Raw genomic sequence first — 12,344 nt, forward strand, 5'->3', positions numbered from 1 at the left:
GTTGAGGAGATACAGGAAAGAGAAGAGTGGGAGAGGAGAAGGAGGAAGAGAGAGGAAATATGTCGAGTTACAATAGGAGTGTGATGACGGGGGGGGGGGAATTCACATGTTCTTAGGGAAGGGCTGTGGCAGGTGGTGCTCGTTAGCACCTCTTGTCTTCCACAGAGGCAGGTGAGAGCGAGATGAAGAGAGGAGAGAATGAGAGAGTCAGAGCGAGCACCACAGGTTCTAGAAGTCTATTTGTGGGCCCAGAGTTCACACCCATCAGCTCCTGACTGAGCCCAAAACAGAACCAGAAACTGGAACGACAGTAAAAGACGGAACGGACCTTAAAGACACAGTGCAGTGAGAAACATGATTTTACTGTGTTTTATATTCACACTATGGAGGTTGAAATAATACTGTGAAAATCATAATGCCCTTTTAGTGTAAGAGCTGTTTGAAGACTGCCTGGAATTTCAACCTGTTTTGGTGGGATAGGGTTTGTTAATAGACCAATAAAAAACCCTCTGCCAATAAGAGCTAGTTCTGAGTTTCCCCTCCCCACTCAGACCACTCCCAGACAGCCCGCGCTACAATCTTGCTTGAGAAATTACTCTTAGCGAACAAGCTATTTTTTTTTCTGTTTGACCATTTTAATTGAAAACAATCACAGCAAGGTACTTAATTGTTACCCACAAATGATTTAATATTGAGAAAAACAGCTGCATTGGACCTTTAAACTTTAACAGAACCCAGATCCACAAGCAAAATGTTAGGTTGTCGAGGAACCAAACGTAGCTAGAGGATTCAGGACAGAAAACTTGGCCTAACTGGACCAACCATAAACCGACAGAGATTAACTTCCTGGTCAAGTCTTGGGGAAATCTGTAAAAAATAGGAGTGGGGGGGTCTGAAATAATTTCACTACTCGAATAGCATCATGAATCTTTGTCAGATATCCAGTTATTCAAAATACATAGGTTTTTAACCTGAGCTCTACTGCACGAGGGTGATAGCAGCAATAGAGTGCCAGCCTGCTGCCGATGGGCCGGGTAGTAACGTATGAGAAGGGAGCGAGCAGACGGAGGAAGAGGAGAGACACCAAGGTAACTCAGCTACAGCCATGACTAGCTAACTGGTAGCAGTCACAATGTTATTCATCATACAATGTATCATCATATAAGTGCCGCTCTTGAATAGAGTAGCCTAGAGAAGAGCCAGATTTACACTGACCATACAAAACATTAGGAACACCTTATAATATTGAGTTGCACCCCTCCCCCACATTGATGCCAATGCTTCCCACAGTTGTCAAGTTGGCTGGATGTCCTTTGGGTGGTGGACCATTCTTGATACACACAGGAAACTGTAGAGTGTGAAAAACCCAGCAGCGTTGCAGTTCTTGACACATAGCGATGCACCTGGCACCTACTACCAAACCCTGTTCAAAAGGCACTTAAATCTTTTGTCTTACCCATTCACCCTCTGAATGGCACACATACACAATCCATGTCTCAATTGTCCACTCCCTACTAACCCCTATCAGGCTTCTTTAACCTGTCTCCTCGCCTTCAGATACACTGACTGTATCAGATTTAACAAGTGACATCAATAAGGGATCATAGCTTTCATCTGGATTCACCTGGTCAGTTTGTCATGGAAAGAGAAGGTGTTCTTAATGTTTGGTACACTCAGTGTAGAACGCTAGGCTAATGCTGCGGCCACATGCTACACTTTCGCCCCAAACCCCATTCAGATAAAACAGCCTACCTGTTGGTTGCTGGTTGTAGCTTTCTCCCTCTCAATTGGCTAACTTTTAATTGGGTAATTTTATTCCGTCTAGCGTTGCATTAGTGTACCCTCGCTCCACATTGAGCCTCTTTGATTGGCCAACATAAACAACAAGCTACACAGTGAAGGCCACTGGTCGACTACCAGTCTGTGGCGTCATAAAAACTAACCTACATCGAAAAAGTGTTTTATTCAACTAAGAATCTGAAATGTCATGGTATATTCTTGTATGTAACAATGTCACATGGATATTAAAATGTAATTTAGAAAACGTTTCCCCCCCCCCAAAAAGTCATACTCACAAAAGTATTTCAATCCTAACGTCCGTTTGGATATTTGAATATTGGAATAACCGTTCACATACCTAGTTCAAAACATAACCGATTCAGAACCACATTAGCCTACATGGAATCAGATCCTTCTTGAGCTCTAGTTATGCCGGAGGACCAGTCATCCAAATCATTTTCACCCTTCAATCCTGTCTCCAGTCAGCCACTGACAGTATTCATTACTGTACAGTAGCAACCCCCCACCCAGTCTGCAGCTGTCTGTGGAGAGTGGATGAACAAAGAGACGTGTATTACAGTAGGTCTGGTATCTGGTCATGGTGACATGAGCTTTATCCTTGAAAACTAAAAACAGAACATCAAGTTTCAGTGAACTTGCTTAATCTCTTCACCCACCCCTTCTCTTTCCGCTTCACACAAACTGTCTCCCCCCCCTCTCTCTCTCTCTTTCTCACACACACACACCTCCGTCACACATTCCAACAGGAGTTCTGGCATGTCACATCCTGCCTCAGCTGTTCAGGTTGTCTTTGTGGATTATCCTTCACTTTTTCATTTATCCACTCATCGGTCCCTCTCTCTCTTTCTACCTCTCTCCCTCTTTCTCAGCCCTGGAGTGGTTGCAAGGGGACTTTCTTTCCATTCCTCTAATGATTTCATATCTCAAATCAAATGTTAGTCACGTACACATATTTTGTTGATGTTATCGCGGGTGCAGCGAAATGCTTACGTTTCTAGCACCAACGGTGCAATAATACATAACACAATACACACTAATCCAAAAAACAACAAATATAAGAACTAGAAAGAATGATAAAAGTTGGCCTCATTTATCAGCAAAACATATTTTCAAGGTACCTCTAAAGCAGGCTAATGCATTTAAATTGGGCTCATGGGTTTACACTGACAGGGACAAAACACACTTAACAGGGCAGGACAGGTTCAGATGGGTAGCGTTGTACCACATACAGGCCTCAAATTTCCCAACGGCATCGACGACCCCCTTGTGTGGCCGCAACGCCCCCGAAAATCCATGCCTTGCAGCCAGAGTGTCCGTTGTGCCCTTGGGCTGAATATAATCATTATAATTCCCTTCTCCCGGCTGCCAATCGCCGTGCTCCAAAGCACCTCTCACTCACATGGCTCTCTCATATCTCAATTGTTATTAGCCAACGCCAGTCTCGTGATCAGGTCCTTCTCACAGGCATCTCAGCTCTGAAGTAGGCTCAGAGTGAAGACGGACACGTCAGGGATGCTACGGTGATCCTCCTTATCCAATTCTGAGGATGTTAGAAGAACTGTCCACATTCACTTTTCATCAGTCAACAAGATGAGTAACAAACAGCAAAAGCACTAGCCTACGTCAATATACTATCCCAACAGTCCAAAAGTTCACCTATTCTATTGGTCAGATTGTCGTTCTGTGCAAGAAATAAATATTCCAAACAGATAAATAGCCAAATAATTTATTCACATTATAAGCACAGCAATGCGCACACAGCGGTAGGCCATAAGCGCGAACATTCTAAAATCCAATTAGCGCAAAAACTGTTTTCCAAAGTGCACCGAATGGTTTCATATGACAGAGATGAAAATATCCTTCAGAAATTCAGAAAGAGGGAAGATGGCTCAACTAGCATGGGTTGTTAATAAGACTAGGATCATCAACAGCGGAAGACTGATATATCAACTAGCGTGGGTTGTTAATAAAGGATTATCATCAACAGCGTGGGTTGATAAGAAGGAAAGTTAAAAGATTATCATCAACAGCGAAAAAATACTAGCTGATAAGGATTATCATCAACTAGCATGGGTTGTTAGCCTGTTATGGATAGGGGGCAGTATTTTCACGGCCGGATAAAAAACGTACCCGATTTAATCTGATTATTACTCCTGCCCAGAAACTAGAATATGCATATAATTATTATCTTTGGATAGAAAACACTCCAAAGTTTCTAAAACTGTTTGAATGGTGTCTGAGTATAACAGAACTCATTTGGCAGGCCAAAACCTGAGAAGATTCTGTACAGGAAGTACCCTGTCTGACCATTTCTTGGACTTCTTGATCATCTCTATCCAAAACAAGGGATCTCTGCTGTTACGTGACACTTCCTACGGCTCCCATAGGCTCTCAGAAGGCGGCAAAAAGCTGAATCGTGGCTTTGCAGGCCCTGGCTGAAAAACATTAGCGCATTTTGATAGTGGTTGATCAGAGAACAGAGACTGGAGGCGCGTGCACGAGGCGACCCCATGTTTTTATTCTTTCGTCTTTGAACGAAAACAACGACTCCCGGTCGGAATATTATCGCTTTTTTACGAGAAAAATAGCATAAAAATTGATTTTAAACAGCGTTTGACATGCTTCGAAGTACGGTAATGGAATATTTAGATTTCTTTTGTCACGAAACGCGTCGGGCGCGTAACCCTTCGTCACCCTTAGATAGTGTCTTGAACGCACGAACAAAACGCCGCTATTTGGATATAACTATGGATTATTTTGAACCAAACCAACATTTGTTATTGAAGTAGAAGTCCTGGGAGTGCATTCTGACGAAGAACAGGAAAGGTAATCAAACTTTTCTAATAGTAAATCGGAGTTTGGTGAGGGTCAAACTTGGTGGGTTTCAAAATAGCTAGCCTGTGATGGCGTGCTATCTACTCAGAATATTGCAAAATGTGCTTTCACCGAAAAGCTATTTTAAAATCGGACATAGCGAGTGCATAAACGAGTTCTGTATCTATAATTCTTAAAATAATTATGTTTTTTGTGAACGTTTATCGTGAGTAATTTAATAAATTCACCGGAAGTGTTCGGTGGGAATGCTAGTTCTGAACGTCACATGCTAATGTAAAAAGCTGGTTTTTGATATAAATATGAACTTGATTGAACAAAACATGCATGTATTGTATAACATAATGTCCTAGGGGTGTCATCTGATGAAGATCATCAAAGGTTAGTGCTGCATTTAGCTGTGGTTTTGTTTTTTGTGACATTATATGCTAGCTTGAAAAATGGGTGTCTGATTATTTCTGGCTGGGTACTCTGCTGACATAATCTAATGTTTTGCTTTCGCTGTAAAGCCTTTGAAATCGGACAGTGTGGTTAGATAAAGGAGAGTTGTCTTTAAAATGGTGTAAAATAGTCATATGTTTGAAAAATGGACGTTTTGGGATTTTTGAGGAATTTGTAATTCGCGCCACGCCTATCATTGGATATTGGAGCAGGTGTTCTGCTAGCGGAACGTCTAGATGTAAGAGGTTAATAAGACTAGGATTATATAAGACTAGGAATCATCAACTAGCATGGGTTGTTAAGACTAGGATTCTCATGAACTAGTATGGGTTTTAATAAGACTAGGATTCTCATCAACTAGCATGGGTTGTTAATAAGACTAGGATTCTCATCAACTAGCATGGGTTGTTAATAAGACTTGGATTATCATCAACTAGCATGGGTTGTTAATAAGACTTGGATTATCATCAACTAGCATGGGTTGTTAATGACTAGGATTGTGTCTTTGGCTGCTGGATAATGAAAGAAAGTTGAGAAGATGAGAAATACTAATAACACATTTACTAAAGTATTCAGACCCTTTACTCCATACTTACAGTTGAAGCACCTTTGGCAGTGATTACAGCCTCGAGTTTTCTTGGGTATGACGCCTCTAGCTTAGCACACCTGTATTTTGGGAATATCTCCCATTCTTCTCTGCAGATCCTCAAGCTCTGTCAGGTTGGATGGGGAGCGTTGCTGCACAAATATTGTCAGGTGTCTCCAGAGATGTTCGTTCAGGTTCAAGTCCGGGCTCTAGCTGGGCCACTCAGACATTCAGGGACATTCAAAGACTTGTCCCGAAGCCACTCCTGCCTTGTCTTGGCTGTGTGCTTTGGGTCGTTGTCCTGTTGGAAGGTGCACCTTCACCCCAGTCCGAGGTCCTGAGTGCTCTGGAGCAGGTTTTCATGAAGGATCTCTCTGTACTTTGCTCCATTCATCTTTCCCTCGATCCTGACTAGTCTCCCAGTCCCTGCTGCTTAAAAACATCCCCACAGCATGATGCTGCCACCACCATGCTTCACCGTAGGGATGGTGCCAGGTTTCCTCCAGAAGTGACGCTTGGCATTCAGGTCAAATAGTTCAATCTTGGTTTCATCAGACCAGAGAATCTTGTTTCTCATGGTCTGAGAATCTTTAGGTGCCTTTTGACAAACTCCAAGTGGGCTGTCGTGTGCCTTTTACTGAGGAGTGGCTTCCGTCTGGCCACTCTACCATAAAGGCCTGATTGGTGGAGTGCTGCAGAGATGGTTGTCCTTCTGGAAGGTTCTCCCATCTCCACAGAGGAACTCTGGAGCTCTGTCAGAGTGACCATCGGGTTCTTGGTCACCTTGCTGACCAAGGCCATTCTCCCCTAATTGCTGCAGAAATGTTTTGGTACCCTTGCACAGAACTGTGCCGCGACACAATCCGGTTGTCTCGGAGCTCTACAGACAATTCCTTAGACCTCATGGTTTGGTTTTTGCTCTGACATGCACTGTCAACTCTGGGACCTTATATAGACAGGTGTGTGCCTTTCCAAATCATGTCCAATCAATTGAATTTACCACAGGTGGACTCCAAGTTGTAGAAACATCTTAAGGATGATCAATGGAAACAGGATACACCTGAGCTCAATTTCGAGTGTCATAGCAAAGGGTCTGAATACTTATGTAGATAATGTATTTCTGTATTATATTTTTTTGTTGTTGCAAAACTGTCTAAAAACCTGTTTTTGCTTTGTCATTATGGGGTATTGTGTGTAGGTTGCTGAGGATTTATTTTATTCATTGTAGAATAAGGCTGTAACGTAACAAAGTGTATGTATGTATGTATGTATATATATATATATATATATATATATATAGTGAACAAAAACACAAAGTGTTGGTCCCATGTTTCATTAGCTGAAATAAAAGACAGCAGAAATTTTCCATAGGCACAAAAGCTTATTTCTCAAAACAAATGTACATCCCTGTTAGTGAGCATTTCTCTTTTGCCAAAATAATCCATCCACCTGACAGGTGTGGCATATCAAGAAGCTGATTAAACAGCATGATCATTACACAGGTGCACCTTGTGCTGGGGACACTAAAAGGCCACTAAAATGTGCAGTTTTGTCACAAAACAATGCCACAGATGTCTCAGGTTTTGAGGGAGTGTGCAATTGGCATGCTAACTGCTAACTCCATCAGAGCTGTTGCCAGAGAATTTAATGTTCATGACAAACTATTTGCACCCCGCTTGTTGGAGAGAAAATGTTGCTGGTTTAAAGCTATGCAATTCTATACATTGTGCCATGTCTAATGTGTATTCATATGATATTTGAGTGATTAAATCTATGTGCTAAAAAACAGATGACATGGACTAGTTATAAAGTTTTAAATAGCTCTCTGAGGTATGCAATGACTGACATGAGAAGAGGATAACTGATGATGTACTACCCAATATCAAAATTTCACCTTGTGCATTCTACTATTACAACTTTTAAGAGTAAGTTGAAAGCCGGACTGAGTTTCTTAAAATAAAAATAAAACCACTGCCCTGGCAGATGGCCTTGGTGTCCTGGCAGATTGAACACCTTTTGAAGCCAAATGGCCATGCCCCTAAAATCATGTGCCAGATTTCTAGGATTCTAGGTCTGCGTTCAGACAGGCAGACCTATTCTGATGTTTTTCACATTAATTGGTCTTTTGACCAATCATATCTGCTCTTTTTAGAGCTGATCTGATCAGATTGGTCAAAGGACCAATTAACGGAGAAAAAAATATCAGAATTGGGCTGCCTGCCTAAACACAGCCTTGGACTGTGTTGTGAGACACAGAGACAGCAGCTGTTCAGAGACCAGAGGTGAGACAACAGTGATATAAGGCTCTGTCACCCTCAATGTGCTGCATGTAATGTTGACCTCACTCAGCATGCCAGGTAGGGTTCTAGGATATTTCTATCAGCTGTTGAAAGACTGAAGGTGACACCAGTTGGCTAGGATTCTAGGTTCTTTGTAGAGTGTGTTGTAAGACACACACGACGGCTATTGAAACAGCTCAGTCGCCCTAAAGGCTGTTGAATGAGACAGCAGAGATATCATGCTGAGTCAACCTAAAGATTTGCTTGCCACCATGTATGGCTGTACTGTGGTGTTGTGTTTCTGTGTTATATTACATTACTTACAGGCTGTGGAAATCATTTCCCTTTTCAAGGAGAATAAATTATCTAGCCTAGGCTGTATGCATATATGGAGATCTCTGAGCATCAGGCTTCATCAGTATTTCTAACAAGTCCAGTCCAGCGCAGGCCTTAAGTGCAGGTGGAGGCCATCGTTAGCCCCTCCATTATTAAAGCAGTTAGCCCAGTGGTGAATCCTGTGTGTCCACTAATGGGATAGCATGGGTATTAGACAGCTAAGCTATTTACTGCTCCCGACCCGACACTGTTCTCACACACAACTAACCCGCCAATGTGCATGATGCATTCTCAGTCAACATATGTATGTAGGATTGTAGGTAAATACTACTAACTGCGCTAGATCAATACCAGCAGCATACCACCCTGTAACCCAATGCTGGCTTGCCCCTGAAGCTAAGCTGGGTTAGTCCTGGTCAGTCCCTGGATGGGAGACAAGACGCTGTTGGAAGTGGTGTTGGAGGGCCAGTAGGCGACACTCTTTCCTCTGGTCTGAAATAAAATATCCCAATGCCCCAGGGCAGTTATTGGGGACATTGCCCTGTGTAGGGTGTAGTCTTTTGGACGGGACGTTAAATGCGTGTCCTGACTCTCTGTGGTCACTAAAGATCTCATGGCAATTGTCGTAAGGGTTGTTAACCACGTGTCTTGGCTAAATTCCAATCTGGCCCCTCATACCATCACTGCCACCTAATCATCCCCAGCTTACAATTGGCTCATTCATCCTGTCTCCAGGTCATTGGTATAAATGAGAATGCATTCTCAGTCAACTTACCTGGTAAAATAAAGGTTAAAAAAATAAAACGCATCTGAAGAAAATATCAAAAATATAATAAAATAAACCATTTCTAAAAAAGAGTCTCAGCGTGACCAGTTAAATCTCCAGATACAAAAGTCACCTCACTCAGTTGCAGTTAGCTTCCACTGACATGAGGCCTGATCCCTATGTCTCCATACTACATGGAAATAATAGTTTTATAGTGGTTTGGTAGTAATATGCAAGGACCACACACAAACTTGATTCCCCAGTGTTTACTGAGTGTCATGGCTGCTGTGTGGTAAAGTATTGTTTTGGTCTGGTCCCCGTAGTGGTGCTGTGTGGTAAAGTATTGTTGTGGTCTGGTCGGATGTGGTAAAGTATTGTTGTAGTCTGATCCCTGTACTGGTGCTATGTGGTAAAGTCTTGTTGTGGTCTGCTCCCTGTACTACTGCTGCTGACTCAGACACATTTGAATGGCTGGTGACAGAAACGGGCAGTTGGTGTGTGTGTTTTAACCTTGGTCTCAGTCCAAACACCACCAGTGCCACTCCTAGACTTCCGCCTATGTAACACTCCCCGCAGGCAAACTAAATACTGGCCGGAGTATGGTGGCCTCTGACACACACACAGTAGAGGCACATTGAGCAGTGCAAGACAGACCTTCCAAGTTCCAAGCAACAGTACAACGTTAGACATGTTAATTCTCTGACTGGGGAAAAGAGAGTCAGATACACAGCAGCATGATGTCATGCTCAATCGAATATATGGAGGGAAGAGAATGTGAAAGAGCCACACCCGTTGTTTACATACAGGTAGAGTGGAGTCATGCACAACCAGTAAAGGTGACCAGGAAATGAAATGGCTGACATGTTCACTCTGAAAACCAATGCCAAATGATTGCATTTATTTTTTTTAACACCAAGTTAACAGTTCAAATATAAACACACCTCAGGTGTAGCACCAAACCTAGGAAGGTGCAAATCCAGTAAAAGCAGGCTTCCGTGTGTCTGGGCCACACCCATAGCATGACTTGAAAGGCTGTCATTACAGAGGTTCATAAATGATACTCCTGGCATAAACAGCACCGACTGTGTGCTGGAGCTAGGCTACTACATTGCTAGGCTACAACTCTCAAGTCACTAGGAACTCAACGACAGTCACCTCACAGATTACATTTGCAGGTAAAAACTAGAAGTTTTCAATTTGGTGAAGTAAACTACAACTACTGAAAAGAGAGCATGTACTAAATCGTCCCCTCTCCTTCTCCCAAATTTCAATTGGTCAATGTTGCCAAATGTCAAACATTTGGCAGTGTTGCGCTGGAACCCCCCAGCTGACAGCTAAGATAGTTTGACATGGTGTATGTATGGTGCTCTTTTTGATCAATAGATACTGGTAGTGAGGAGCGACAAACCACGGAACTGTAGCATACAATATAAAAGCAGAACAAACCAATGCATGGCCCTGGTCACGTCTGGTGGAGACCCTGCATTGAAATAGTGTGACCTGAGAAGGTGGCAATGGCATCGCCGTTGGACTCTGAAGTCTTTCTACATACCACATGAGAGTGCAAATGAAACAACCACGCCTGACTCTACCCCACCCATTGGCAGGCAGCCTAGCGGTTAGGAGTGTTGGGCCAGAAACCGAAAGGTTGCTGGTCCAAATCCTGAGCCGACTAGGTGAAAAATGTCAATGTTCACTCGAGCAAGGCACTTTACCCAGATTGCTCTTGTAAGACACTCTGTATAAGAGCTTCTGCTAAATGACTATGTAAACCCATCCTATTCCAAAACGTGGCCAAGACCCACAAAACAGGTTCTTCTCTTCCTCTCCCGCCCCCCTTTATCTTGCTCTCATTGTGAATATATCAAAGAAATCCAAGACATGAAAAGAGGGAGCCACCCCTTCATAACAGAAAAGGGAAAAAAAACAAACACGGATGGTGTTGGACAATTATTACTGTACACCGCCGTGTAACGTTACAGTAGTCGTTAGTACACTGCAGCTGTTTCATGCCTTCACAACGTACATCTAGATATATCTCATCCTTTCCACAGGCATTTCTTACAAAGACTCTTGGCAAATATGACAGGAGATACAGTTTAGGCCAGAGCAAACACTTCCTAAACAATGTAACGTTAGTTAGCTACCTTGGCCAGTCGAGAACAACATCAACAGCATTAGAAAAAAAAACAGCTAAAACTCCCTCTAGACATGATGGTGGTGTAATAGAGACCTGTGATAAAATGATTAACGTGGACTTTGACTCATAGTTCGTGAGCGGGCTGGCCAACGTCCGTGTACGAGGAGTACCTGGTAGCTCACTCTCCCGAAGGGCTTTGACCTAACGACTACAGTGTGCCCAACCTACTGTCTGCCGGGAGTCAGTAAAACACATGGAACTTAAGTCCAGAAAATGCTTGTTAGGTAGACCATTTTGTAAACTTCACATATCTCAATTGCTTGTTGGGTAACGTTAACTAGGTGACAAACGTTACACTCGCTCTCAAGCAAACGTTAGTTCGTTGGCTGGTTCGCTAGCACAAACTAACTAGCGAGCTAACGACGATTGTTTTACGCTAATGTTAACTTATTAATAGGTAACTAAGCAAGTCGCTATTATTGGATAGTAGTACAATGAGTGCAAAACAAATACAGCGGAATGCTGTAGTTGCATTATAGCTAAGCTACAAATGCACTAACAGTAAACATTAACGTTGGCTAACCAAACTACAACACCGCTAACGCTAGTTAGCAAGCGGTCGCTAGCTAACGTTAACTCTTTTTTATATATGTTCAGACACTTAAATAAAATGATTGAAGAACAAATGTACTTAATTACCAATTTCGGGTGGTTCTTTTGTTGTTTTCATGCAAGTCCCCAGACGTTGTTTGAACAGGGATCCAGGCCTATCGAAACAGACTCAAATTTCCAACTGCTGCGGTAGCAAGTCGTTGCAGTTGCAATTCCAATTCTGGGCGTTCTTGCCCCACTGCACGACCGAGTAGCAAAGTCGAATCTCCACTATTCACCAAATAGCTTTACCTAGATTACATAAACATGGGTAAACTAACGCTGAAAGTGAATAGCTAAGCCGCCATTGACTGTGTACCCTTTTAGGACCAACCTAGAATAGATAATAGGTATGTTCTTCGGCTTGCTCACTGCTCTTCCTCCCCGACAGTTTTCCTATTTTCCCTTCCCTGAGTGCGAGATGACGAGCACACACACACAGGATAGGGGATGGGTTCTTTACCGTAATTACCATTTGTTGCGCATTAACCCAACACCAACATGCATTGTAAA

The 12,344-nt window shown here is 42.8% G+C and overlaps 1 pseudogene across 1 annotated transcript in view; it reads right to left on the reverse strand.

Moving 5' to 3' along the window:
• LOC123742403 (catenin delta-1-like) overlaps nucleotides 1–12,259 on the reverse strand; it is a 41,602-nt pseudogene extending 29,343 nt beyond the window's left edge. Inside the window, exon 1 of the transcript XR_006769531.1 lies at nucleotides 11,880–12,259. The product of XR_006769531.1 is annotated as a catenin delta-1-like (transcript). The remainder of the gene's footprint in view (nucleotides 1–11,879) is intronic.
• Nucleotides 12,260–12,344: the final 85 nt, after the last annotated feature.

Source organism: Salmo salar, chromosome ssa04 (genome assembly GCF_905237065.1).
Source record: "Salmo salar chromosome ssa04, Ssal_v3.1, whole genome shotgun sequence".
NCBI classification, from domain to species: domain Eukaryota; kingdom Metazoa; phylum Chordata; class Actinopteri; order Salmoniformes; family Salmonidae; genus Salmo; species Salmo salar.